This window comes from Pimephales promelas, chromosome 5 (genome assembly GCF_988280905.1).
Source record: "Pimephales promelas chromosome 5, fPimPro1.hap1.1, whole genome shotgun sequence".
In the NCBI taxonomy this organism is placed as follows: Eukaryota; Metazoa; Chordata; class Actinopteri; order Cypriniformes; family Leuciscidae; genus Pimephales; species Pimephales promelas.
The window spans coordinates 1,681,364-1,695,345 of NC_142773.1; positions in this window are offsets into that span (position 1 = coordinate 1,681,364).

The following is a 13,982-nucleotide window of genomic DNA, read 5'->3' on the forward strand; positions in this document are numbered from 1 at the left end:
TGACAGAAATGATCTCATGGGAAGACGAGTTTACATGTTGTGACTTTTTTTATTTTGCTAGTTTAGATCACATAATTTGGGAAGAAAAGTCAGAATTGCGAGATAGTAACTCTCAATTTGCAAGAAAACAGTCCGAATTGTGCGATAATCGAAATTACAATTTTAATTGAATGTATTCTATGGTAGAAACGAGCTTCCAGATAAAAGAGTGGACCGGTCATAAAAAAGGGACTTCATTCTCAATTTTCCACTCAAAAATGATGCACAAAATGCGAAATGGGAAACTGAGAGTATTTCACTTTGTTAAAGAAAATAACCTACCCTATCACGACCAATTCGTACGAGTGATTCAAAAGTGGCTAATTCGTACTAATGCATACGACCTTACTCGTACAAATTTGTACGATTTGTCTAAACCCACGTGACGGTTATGTTTAGGGGCGGGGTCAGGGGTAGGTCATTCGTACGAATTCATACGAATTGGCTAATTCGTAATATATGTACGATTTAGCAAAATCGTACGAGTGAGGTCGTACGAATTGTTACGAATTACCCACCCCGTAAAATTCGTACGAATTCCCGTGAGATCGGGTTGAAATCACACGTGTCAGATAACATATTATCATCACAGACATTGTGAATAGCAAAGTTCATGAAGTATCATAATGAATATCCATGCCTGCACTTGCTGGGAGGCATTTAAACAAACTGATCATTGATTAGTTTTTATTTATTTCTCAGAAATGTTCCATTGACCATTCTCTTGAATAACACGGCATTATGAATCCACATTTCGTTTCTTTGAAAGAGATATTTTTTCACAGAACATGAATATTGATTGCACATAATATAACCATCAGTTGTTTGCAAGCAGTCTGTGTTTAGTGGCAGATCCGGCCACGGATGCGTCATTCTGGAATATAAATACACTGTTTTAAGGCTTTACAAGGTGAATGAGTTTCAAGTTCAGTGTATGAAAACAATTGTTCAATAGCACAAAAGGAAATAGGCCTGTTAGAAAGGGCGATGTATAATAGGACTGTACACAATGTACGTGGGTTAACTGCCTATAGCCTATATGGGTAACTGTAGCTGTGCGTCTCTTCTGGTTAAGTGGTTGTGTCTTCCTGTAGCCATGCACGCAACTTGGCAATTTTGGTTTTAAAGATTGAGTAAGGTTTGGGTAAATCAACCGAGAGTTCAGGGTATATGTGACGGTGAGTTAACCTTGCTTTCTGGAACAGCGCTCAGATCATTGTTGAGATTTCAGTTTGTGTGGGATTATTTTTGTGTTGTGTTGCATGCGCTGTTGTAAGTGTATTTCAGTTCAATTCAGTTCAACCTTATTTGTTCATTATTATTTATCAAGCAAATCAATCTTTGCTGCCCCCTCTTACAGAAAGAGAAAATAGGCTACAGTTTGTTATCTAAGACCGTGTCCGAATACTCTCAATACCCACTCCATTGATACTTTGCTTATAATTAATAGATTTCCTCCTCGAGCTAAAATCAATAGTCATCTCCTTGGTTTTAAGAACATTAAGTTTAAAAAAAAAAAGCATTCAGACACCAAATATTAAAATCATCAACCACAGGACCATGCATTGCCTCAATAGGCTAACAATTACAGCATCATCAGAACACTTTTTAATACGCCTATTTCTAAAAGTACTCCTGCGATAAATTGTGTACAAGATAAATAATAAATGAGAGAGGACATATCATTGAGGTGAGCCAGTATCACACCAACCATTCAGAAAATCTGTATTCTCCGCACAAAAAAAAATCTAAAATCCATCCTTAAGTCTCCAACTTAAGTTCATTAGTGAGTTTCTCGACTCAAATATGTGGCTGAATGGTATTGAAAGCAGATTAAAAATCAATAAAACGTAATTACCAAATGTTTTCAGCTTATCCAAATGCTATCTATCTATCTATCTATCTATCTATCTATCTATCTATCTATCTATCTATCTATCTATCTATCTATCTATCTATCTATCTATCTATCACGACCAAAAACAAAATCAACATTCAGTCTTCATCACTCTCTCAGCCCATCAGTAGTGACCAGGCCATGAGAGCAAAGAAATAAAAATTAAAGAACAGGGTTTTTTTGGGTAATTTAATACAATATTGTAGCAAAGTTAAAGTTCAGAGCGGCAGGAACCAGTGAACATTCAACTAATCTTTAATACCAAAATAACAAACAACAAACCCAGAGTGTTTCCTCCTAAAAACTGTATATTGAACCAAAGACAGTCTCAAAAACACGGTTTGAAATCGCTGGTGTTTCTAACGTCACAAACGACCTTGTAACCAATCAGATCAACGTGTGATCGTCAACCAGTGGATCTCTGAGGGAGTGAGTGAGTGGAGGTGGGGCTCATTTGCATATTCATAGCACCGTGCATAGTAAATGAGGCAAGGGTGTCGGTTATTCAAGATATTTTAAGACATGAAGCGACTATTTTGAACGCAACCTCAATGTTTTTATCTCTTGATCCATATAAATGCCATGTGACTAATCATTATGGAGCCTCAAATGTCATCATGACAGTGATGAGTTGTTCTAACGTGAAAATCGGCAAAAAGGGAAAACCATACAGTAGATTATATTTTTAAGGGATTTTAGACTCACTAGACACTGTCAAAACATCTACTTTAAAATAATGAACTTGAGCAAGTCCTTATGAATTTGAAATGCACATGGGTTTCAACTAAGCAGGGTGTGTGATGTCTTGGAGTGTTAGTTGAAAAGCATTGCTGAACAGAAAACCCTTTTAGTAAATGAGAAGCCATATGCTCACGTAAGCAACCTTCTTGTGTCAGTTTGATTGTCTGATGCAATGAATGATGACTTTCGTTAAATAGATTACTTATCTCACATGAATGTCCAATTGGGAGAATGCTTTGATGTTCAGAGATGCTGTCATTCCACTACTTTGTTCCAGGGCATGCAATACATTACTTCCTGATATTTCAACTCTGAGTTGAAATAGAAAACCCTTGAGGAGTCGGCATGCGGTTTCATGTTCTCAAAGAGCAAAAGAAGCTCGAGTTGAGCTACAGAGATGGAGCGTTACATCATTGTGTCGCATAATTTAGGGCATCAAACACTTGCAAACCTTAAAGCGATCAGAGAGCATTTTTTAGAGCCCTGCAGCGGCGTGTTCTTCTCTCACTTCTGTTCCCTGAAACCACAGACTGTCACATCTGTTGAGATTTTCTTTAAGTCTTTAATGATGTTATGAATTTTATTTTGAAGTCCATTGTTGTTCATATTCTTAGTCTTGTTTACCTCATGTTCCTGTTCTTTTCTGCTTTGATTTACCACAGATATGAATTATTCACCAGTTAGTTCAGGTGTATTTTTAGCCATAATTCTGGTCAAGACTCTTGTAACAAATATCCACTGCAGGCAAGTTGAAGTGAACCTTCAAGTCAACAGTTTGGAATAATTGTTCTACTTCTGATAGTGAAATGAGGCTTTCCTCTCAGCGGTCTCATGAAATAGTTCATAAGCTTGTCAATACAGTGCACACTGACGACATCTTGTGGACAAAAAGTGGACTAGCCGCCTTTGCCCTGGAGGTCCCAGAAATGTTTTTTTTTTATCGTTTCATATATAATACATCCGTCACTTTGTACTCAGAAACCATGAAGGCAATAAAGAGTGTCAGTGTTGATGTAGTACTTACACGATCTATGAAGGGTTGCCTGTCTGGAGACATGAGATAAATCACAGGCTCTGATTTGAAGTTGTAAACTAATCCTTTTAACCTTCAAGTGGTGAAAATCACGTTTTTAATGTTGTTTATATGTGTAAATTCATAAGTCGACAGCATTGCTGAGTATTTCCACCTTAAAACTGCAGTGAACCAAAGTCTCAAAAACACGGTTTGAAATCGCTGGTGTTTCTGACGTCACAAGCGACCTTGTGACCAATCAGGGATGATTTTCCTGCTGATGCTTTACTAACATTGTTTGATGCTTCGTTGAAGAAATCAACTAGCTAGTCACGACTGTTTCCCAAAACCATATTTGTCACAAAGTCGTCGTTCAACCACGCTGGTTAATGGTGTCACGCGAGTAATAACTTATTTTAATGAAGCTGTTTGAGATCGAGTTAACACTGTATGTTTTGATATAAATTACAGACATGGCATCTGAGGACTATTTCTCATTTTTCTCTGTTATTTGCACTATTTCCAGATTCAATCATAGGCTCATTATTACGCACCAGAGCACGTTCACACATGCACTCTCTTCAAAAACAACAATCTCTTGACAAACTAAAAGATCTAAATGACATTTGTGTGTATTCTAATTCAAAGACACAGGTTGCACTGAATGTCAGCTTGCTTATTTTGCTCAAGATAAGGATTTATTGTGTCCACATGTAATCCAAACAAGAAACCCTGCTGCTCTAAGTGAGTGGAGGCGGGGCTCATTTGCATATTCATAGAACCGCGTATACTAAAGGAGACAAGGGTGTCGAGTTACGTAGAAGCTATATTAAGGAGTGTAGAATTTTTTCAAGGAAAAAACTTTTAAATATGTCAAATATGTGGTGGTGCACCTCGACAAAGAGGTGGTGGTGTTCGTCGACAAAGAGATTATGGTGCTCCTCAACAAAGAGGTGCAGGTGCTCATCAAAAAGAGGTGGTGGTGCTTGTGAAAAAAAGGTGGGGGTGCTCCTTGACAAAGAGGTGGTGCTGCTCCTCGACAAAGAGGTGCTGGTGCTCATCAAAAAGATGTGGTGGTGCTCGTCAAAAAGATGTGGTGGTGCTCGTCAAAAAGAGGTGGTGGTGCTCCTCGATAAAAAGATGGTGGTGCTCCTCAACATAAAGGTGCTGGTGCTCATCAAAAAGATGTGGTGGTGCTCAACAAAAATAGGTGGGGTTACTCCTCGACAAAGAGTTAGTGGTGCTCCTTGACAAAGAGGTGGTTTTTGGGGAGCACCACCACCTTTTTGTTGAGGAGTACCACCACCTCTTTGTCGAGGAACAAAGAGATGGTGGTGCTCGTCAAAAAGAGGTGGGGGTGCTCCTTGACAAAGAGATGGTGGTGCTCGTCAAAAAGAGGTGGTGGTTCTCCTCGACAAAGAGGTGGGGGTGCTCCTTGACAAAGAGGTGGTGGTGCTCCTTGTCAAAGAGGTGGGGGTGCTCCTTGACAAAGAGGTGGTGGTGCTCCTTGTCAAAGAGGTGGTGGTGCTCCTCAACAAAGAGGTGGTGGTGCTCCTTGTCAAAGAGGTGGTGGTGCTCCTCAACAAAGAGGTGGTGGTGCTCCTTGACAAAGAGATGGTGGTGCTCCTTGTCAAAGAGATGGTGGTGCTCCTTGTCAAAGAGGTGGTGGTGCTCCTTGTCAAAGAGGTGGGGGTGCTCCTTGTCAAAGAGGTGGTGGTGCTCCTTGTCAAAGAGGTGGTGGTGCTCCTCAACAAAGAGGTGGTGGTGCTCCTCAACAAAGAGGTGGTGGTGCTCCTCAACAAAGAGGTGGTGGTGCTCCTCAACAAAGAGATGGTGGTGCTCCTTGTCAAAGAGATGGTGGTGCTCCTTGTCAAAGAGGTGGTGGTGCTCCTTGTCAAAGAGGTGGTGGTGCTCCTCAACAAAGAGGTGGTGGTGCTCCTTGACAAAGAGATGGTGGTGCTCGTCAAAAAGAGGTGGTGGTTCTCCTCGACAAAGAGGTGGGGGTGCTCCTTGTCAAAGAGGTGGTGGTTCTCCTCGACAAAGAGGTGGTGGTGCTCCTTGACAAAGAGGTGGTGGTGCTCCTCGTCAAAGAGGTGGTGGTGCTCCTCAACAAAGAGGTGGTGGTGCTCCTCAACAAAGAGGTGGTGGTGCTCCTCGACAAAGAGGTGGTGGTGCTCCTCAACAAAGAGGTGGTGGTGCTCCTCAACAAAGAGGTGGTGGTGCTCCTCAACAAAGAGGTGGTTTTGCAACTCAGAGGAGTTGGGTTCCTGCCCGAGACATATTGGATCACTCCCTAATCGATGACTACAATTGCCAGGTAGAACCCTCTGGGATAATCATGTGACGCTACTAGGGGGTGGGGTAATGGTCATGGTTCACAGGCTTGTCTGTTCATTCTGTGTGTACTGTTCAGGTCTGATTGCCTATCAGAGCAACCAGATCAGCCGCATCTTTGTGTTTGTCATGTTCATTGTCAGATTGTTGTTACTGGTTCTCTGTGTCTCGCTATCTGTGCAGTTCATCCATCCAGCTCCTGTTCTGTCAGACTATCGCCTAAGTATTGGACTATTTGCCCAGGGTTGCTTCTCGCCGTTGTTTCCTTCAGTGGTTCCTGTCTATTAGGATTGATTACAGTCCACTGCAGTCTCTGCGGTGCCAAGGAATACTGCCGACCTGAGACTCAACTCCAACCTGCCTTGTTTTGTTCTCTTGCAATTCTAAATAAACCTTTATTCTCATTCGCAATTGGATCTTGTGGCTTCCTGCCACTTCAAGCATTATCAGCTATCAACATTAAAACGATGGCATGTTTGTGTCACTGAGGTACAGTTGAACCTCAACTGTGGCCTTTTCCATCTCTCTGGTTTCTACAACCTGACTGTCCAGAAGTAGAAAAAATCAGGTTCTCTGCAATGCACAAGATGATTCATGTGTAATGTAATAAAACAAACGCCGAATGCCACAGGCGTACCTGAGTCCGGCTCTGGTTGGGATTAAGGGATTTGAGAGGATGAGTACGGGCTGTTTCCGACCGCCTCAAGTCTTAACGCTGTGAGCCCACAGGTTTGAGGTTTGTTTATATCCGCCGTCCTAGTTCAGGTTTTCCTTTTTAAATGGCCAATATACACTTCTGCCAAATGCTGATATAGACAGTTATTTCCTCTCACACAGATGAGGAACGTACATGTTAATTCGCCGTAGGTTGTAGTCTTTGCAGTGTGTTTAAGCGCAACTTTTTGGCCCAGGTGCACACAACATGAGGAGATAACACAGTCTGCTTTCATCAACGCTGTGTCTTTGATGTCGGTTTGTCATGTCACGGCCTTTATAATTTCTGCACACTCTGCAATGAGGCTTTTCACAGCAGTATTTGACTGAAGCTTCAGTGTGAAAGAGTGGATCAAGCAGAACTGCAGGAGTTATAACACCCAGTCCTGCTGCTTCTTCTATTGCCCTTATAACAGCCAGGTTTAGGGCATGTGCTATGCAGTGTGTGTGTGTGTGTGTGTGTGTGTGTGGTGGAGCTTCAGGCTATGGCACATGCTACCATCAGTTCACAGACATAACTAGTTGCTCGTTATGACCCACTTCTCCATCAAAGCTGTCTTTACTTCAGCCATATTCTCAGAAGAATGAAATTGAAATTGAATTGAAAAAAATCCTTTTTTCCTGTTTATTGTTTATATGTCTTGTAAATGTTAAAATTAGCATTAAATTAAATATTCAAAAACCACTTGATGTACAGTATTTCATGCAGTTGTGTACTTACATTATCCCAAGAGATCCCAAGGATTTGGTTTTTCTCAACTAGCAATCTGTTCAGTCAGCATATTTGTGTTTGATCTGTGTGAATCACAGAAATATAAGACTTGCTCGGTCCCCAGACTCTCATAGTGAGAGACTACCCCACATCATTAAATCCAAATGTAGCACTGTAGCTTTTATATGGCAAATTCCTTTAAGAAAAAGTTCGCAGCTTAATGTCCATGGGGAAATGTGGGTCCGATGGCCCATAACAAAGTTACACAACAACCCGGTCCACTAATTTTCAAACCCTGGTTACGGCCTTGATAGGAACTGCAATGTTGCGCAGTGAGAGCCTTTAGGTGAAGCGGTCATAGCCATGTTTTATCATCAATAAAGCACAGCTATTGACCAAACAGAATCAAGGATTGGAACCAACCATTTTATAATAATTTTTAATATGAGATGAATGGTTCTTCAAACTTTTTTAAAATACAATTTAGTGATACTTCATACTGCTCTTTCAAATGTCCTTGATCTGTTACGCATGTTAATTAGAACAAACACTTAACGCTCTTGGACACCTTCATCATTGTGCAGTTTCTGTCGAGGAAAGCTGCTAATTAATCCCCTCCCTCCGCTCTGCTTAAGCTGTATAGACCGATAAACGCAGCGCTCGTCAGATTTAGCTCTGAGATCTGGAACAGCTGAAAATCATCACGTCTCCCCATCACAGGACGATGTGCCTGAACGGGTAAGCATTTAATTAGCTAAGTGAGCAATCACTCTTACATGGTAATTGGCTTCAGGGATTATTTCAGAAAAGGCGTTGCAGTACATTAGAAACGTGACTAAGATACAACTATTAGGTCATGTTTACACAAAGCCGGGTAGTATTTAGCAAAATGAATATTTTCCCCCTCTCCGTTTTCAAAAATAACTTCGTTCGCACACCCCGTCGAGCGCCATCATAACTATGCCAAAACAAATGGCGGCAGTGTAGGGGTTAAGCCATGCAAGCCAATCAGAATCCTGAGAATCGACAAGAGAGAACCCAAAACGCTATTTCTCCCAGTTCACACGACAATTACCGGCGTTTTCAGAAATCTCCACTTTGGCCAGAGTTTTTAGAGATAATCGTTTTCTGTGATAAAAACAGGGTTTTTGTGTAAACGGGGCCTTAGATATGTTTGATAAATCATAGCATATGGCGAAGCCCGACTACAGTTTCCCTTTGAGCAATATGAAAGGCCCCCTGAAAACAAAATATATATTTTTTTTAGAATTTTAGTATGAATATGTTTGCCTTAAAGCTGCAGTCCGCAGTTTTTCCTCTTTGTCACCATCTCTGTTTGAAATCTGTAATTTCGAAGACTGCGCGTCTGTCACCTCTCTGTGGATACTGGCATTCATAATCACACATTCTACGTTTTGGAAATACAGCATGAACATGACAATAAAAAATGTCATCTGCACAAGCCTAACATCCAATTTTATCTGATCAACTAAGGGGGAAAAAAACCATTGCAGTAAATCTCTCCCTCTCAAGAATTGCTCCCTCTCATAGCTAGCACAAAATAATTCATATTTACCATAACAGCAAAATGAAAAAAAAAGCCACAACAAAGGAAACTCTGTAACTGTGTGGATTAAGCGAACAAGTGTGCTACTGTTATGACTTACCTGTCCGTTTTGAACCTCTTCAAATCACAGAGTTCAAAAGCCCTGCCGATGTTTATCCTTGTTTTCGCGTGTCCCCGTCCCAGTCTCTTCTCGCCACTCCGAAGTCTGAATTCTTTTGGGTTTTACAACTGGTGAATCTCCAGTTGTCACTAATGATTGTCAATTTAACCTTTTTGGGTCCGCCATAAGTTTAATTATTTAAAGTGTTGTGAGAAAAGGCTATACATTTCCACCTCCAACATCCTCACACGCACTACCCGGGACTCCTTCTTGATGAGTACAGATGTGACGTAATGACGCAAACACATGCTCGAAATTCCCGCGGATATCCACCAGTACCACTGGAATTAAAATCATTATTACAAGCTTACCGTTTTCAATCGAGCAAAGGCAAGCAGATAGTTTTGAACACTGGCTGGTTATGTTTTTTTAAAATTATTATTATTATTTTGGATCATTTTTAACCCAAGAAACTTACGGAGTGGAGCTTTAAGGTTATGAATAAACTGGTGTGTTCCATAACAATGACAAAATTCACATTTAGGAGATTCAAAACTTACAGTCTCTCACTTCTGCTAAAATTTATCAGGGACTTTTACTGTATGAGATCATCTCCTGTTTAATCACATGCTCTCTAGAATCTGAAGCTCCGCCCTCTATGCTACAAGTACCACCTGACCATAGCAACCGTTGACGCGTCACAAAGAAATATGGGTTTTATTCAGTTTTCCAACTCTATGTTAAGAATGAAATGGCTAGAATTTATTCACAGCACTACTATTAAATCCATCGTGTAATGAATTGCTGTAAAAATGACAACATTTTCTGATTTCTTTTAATAATACAGCATACAGAGGCAGCGTGTAGCCGTGACTCAACTCTCTCGCAGGAACGTCACTGATTTGACTCGTCACACTGAATGTTGCTCTGTGCATTGTGAGTACTTGACTGGTTTCTTTTCACATCTAAAACCCATTCGAAAGAGAATTGTCCATTTAAACAGTGCAAAAAGACATATATTGTCTTGTCAACTATCACACTTATCAAGAAGATGCCATAAAGGAAAGACAGAGCACAGTCTGATTGAAACCATTGTTCAAGAATCTCTCTGGAGTCTCTGGTCCTTTCTGAGGACAGGCGAACTCAAGTCAAATTAATGGAGATGAGATTTGCCCAGAACATGTAGATGATGAGGTCTGGCCCTATTTTACTTTAAGTTGTTGCGTCCTGCGTCTGTTATTCAAGCACTGAAGGATTCCAGGAGATACATGACATGATTTACCTGTTAAATTTGTGGAGTAAACTAAAAGAAAAATTGATTGTACTTGGAGTTCTTTAAAGTGGATGATCTTCTCCACACTTGCAACACGAAATCAGAGGAGGAAACCCGTGTTTAAAGAGAGCTTTGACTACGTTGAGCCAGTCCCCATTTGTTTAGGGAACAATGACGCAGGAAATTAATGTTTTGCCCAATACATTCCAACAACAAAAAGAACAAAAAATGTGGAGTGAACCTTACGTTTGTGGACCTGTCGGATTTACTCCTGCCCGTCCAGATTCACAAACTAAGCTTAAACACAGCTTTAACAGAGGGTATTTTCACAGTCTGTATATGTATTTTCTTTTTCTAGCTGGAGAACTAAACCAATCTAGTGATGTCCCTCCAACAATACCTCCATCTTCCTCACCTTAGACACAATTAGCCCACCAAGCCTGTCTTAAACCACAGCCGTAACTCGGGTCATGTCAGGCTCCTGGGAACCAAACGCAGAGTGAATTACGCAGTGCCGTAGCGAATGGATAGAGACCACTCCCCCCCGATCGCCGCAAAATGATTCGCATCATTGTTAATGAAATTAGGAAACATGAACAGAAGCCAAGCAAAGCACAGTGCCTTTCTGTTGCTCTCAAACAGTGTCCAAAGAGCTTTTCTGTTTTTGATGATACTCAAGAAAAAACAAATGAAATTGGGCACTTTTTAAAACAAATAAAATCATGTCAATAGAGGGGGGACGGATCAGGGAGTGTCTGACACACACACACTCACCTGAGAGATGCAGTGCAGAGAACACACACACACGCTCGAGCCGAGAAAAAAAAAAGACAACTTTAGAGACTTTGCACCAGAATATGGAAAAGGTGGAGCTGACGGGATATTTGTGCCTGACGGAAACTTTCAATTTGAAAAGAAAGCACATCAGTGACACCTCCTATAGACCTCAAAAGCAAATGTTTTATGAAGAAGCACATATGCACAAAGGCTCGACCTGGCCAAACAAGAGTAAAGTACACGTTGACTTCTTTAATAACAAATGATGTGGTCAACAAAGTCTTGTCCAGCGAAGAGGAGGATTGAACTCACCCTGGCACATTTCCGAGAGGATCCAGAAGGACTGCTTCTTGCAAATTTAAGTAAGTATACGGTATTTCTGATAATCCTTGTATCTGTCACGACAGATAGTTGAGAATTAGGTGGATCCAAATGCAGCAATGGTATAGAGTGCCGAAGTGATGACGTCACTTTGTAGGACAACTCGGAAGCTAGCGGCGCATGGGTTCCCTCGGTCGAAAAGCAATGCATTTTCCCCATAGACTTTTGGAAAATCGCAAAAAATAAGATCTGTGTTCAACAAAGAGTTGTGACCCTTACACGTTTTGTCTAGCAAGATAATCTTTACAAGTTAATCCAAAATGTAACATTTTGAAGCCTATATAAAGATTTTAAAAAACACAATCAGACACAATAAAGTTTAAAAAACCACAAGCAGGTTATAACTGTGTGTTCTGTGTCAGAGATCAAAACGTGAAAATATTTAGAGGCTCTTCACCACAGACCTTATTTCAGGCCATTTAGCAAAAACCCATTCAAAAATCCCATAGACTTTAGAGCGAGGGAACCGTAATGCTAAAATGCTAACTCACTTCCGCGTTTTGGCCTACAGAGTGACGTCGTAACTTGGGCACTCTATAGTCAGGGCAATCCAAGTCATCGTCATAATCCAAATAATCAGAATCATCGCCATCCATGCCAGTGTCGAAATCCATTTTAATCAGTCCGATTGATAATATTACAAAACAAGCAAAAACAAACCGAGAACAGACCAGAAACAAACCTCAGAGTTACAGCGTGACGTGACAAGGACAGAAACAGACAGGGCATTTATACACAGAACTGAACAATGTAATTAGAAACAGCTGTGTGCAATGATGAGTGATGAGAAAAGACAAAGGGGTCATGGGAAATGCAGTTCCAGAGTGAATGGCGACATTATGGGGAAAGAGACCTCTAGTGGACACTAAGGGAAACACAAACCAGACACTCTGACAGTATCAGTATATGATGTGCTTTTCTCCTCCACTTTACCACAGCAGCAGATGACCTTCAAGAACAAACCCCACTGACCAGACAACAAAAGCTTGCATGTGTAACTACTTTAACAGTGTTTATTTAGTTGATTTAATCTTTTTCAGGCTGGTTTCTGTCTCTATTAAGGATGTTTCTTTTATTTTTACTCCATTTAATGCCTTGTTGGCTTTATGCTTGCTGTGCTATAGTCAGTATTCGTACACGATTACATTACACTCTCATTTCGCTTTCTTACAGAAATAAAAAGAGTTTAGTTCAGATGGATAAGCTCTAATTACAGATTTTTTTCAGATTTGTAAGTTATATATTAAATACATTTTGACCTGTTTTTCAAGATTAACAAGTGTCAAATTGTATTTCTTGGTGAAATAAGTAATGCCTTATAAATTTAAAATTCTGCTGCCAGTCATTAAAGGGATAGTTCACTTTGAAATTAATGTTTGGTATGTTTTATCTTACCTAAAGGGCATCCAAGATGTAGGTGTCTTTGTTTCCACAGTATTTTCAATATTGATATTTTTAGGTCAAACCGTTGTTGTGTGTCAGTCATATAATGCAGGTCAGAAGTCAGAAGACTCGTAAATGTAAGTACACATTGATGGCCTAAGACACGAAACGAGCGGTTTGTGTGATAAAACGAACTGTATTTATATCGTTTTTACCTCATAACCACAGCCACGTCCAACTGATCTGAGGGCGCGGGAAAGCGCCGGAAGTGATCTCTCACGCATGTACGTCAATTATCGTTCACACAGAGATCTCGGAAGTGTTACGCTTCACTGTGAAGATCTAAACATATTTAGATATACAGGAAATCGCAATTTTTTTCACTTCCGGCACGCTTGTGCAGACTGAAGCGCTCGCGGACTGAAGTATCTTGAGGTAAGATACTGGTCTGTGTCCTCTTCATCATGTTGTTTTTTTAGCATTGATCAGGGCCTGAAGCTGCTGATGGTTGGATTTTATCTTGGCAGTCAAGGTTTCAATCTTGGCATCATGCTGTGAAGTGGTAGTTGCAAGATCCTGGGTGAGTACTTTCAAAGCTTTGTCCTGCTGTGTGAGACAATTAAACAAGACATCCCAGTTCCCTTGTACATGCTCTGATAATTGATACACTCCTCTGCCAGGTGTTGGATAAAAATGCAGGCATGTCCTGCGGTGTTCCTGAAGGTGCTGTTAATACCATGGAGGATCAATTGTCAAAAAAGTGGATTGTGGTGGAGGGGTATTGGCCATGGTGGAAGTGTATGTGTGAATATGGCAACGGTCAATTGTGAAATGTTGGAGAGGAGAAAAAATAAAATAAAATAAATCAGAAATGAAAACACTATTTGAATGGTCTCAAATTCTTTAGGGAAAATGGGGCACCAAAATAACAAACAACAAAGTGGTTACAATTTCACAATTCAGAGAAGACAATATTAGGGAACCTGTGTCAAATTATTTTGGGTAAAGGGGCACCAAAATAACAAACTACAGGGTTGTTACTTCACAGAAGT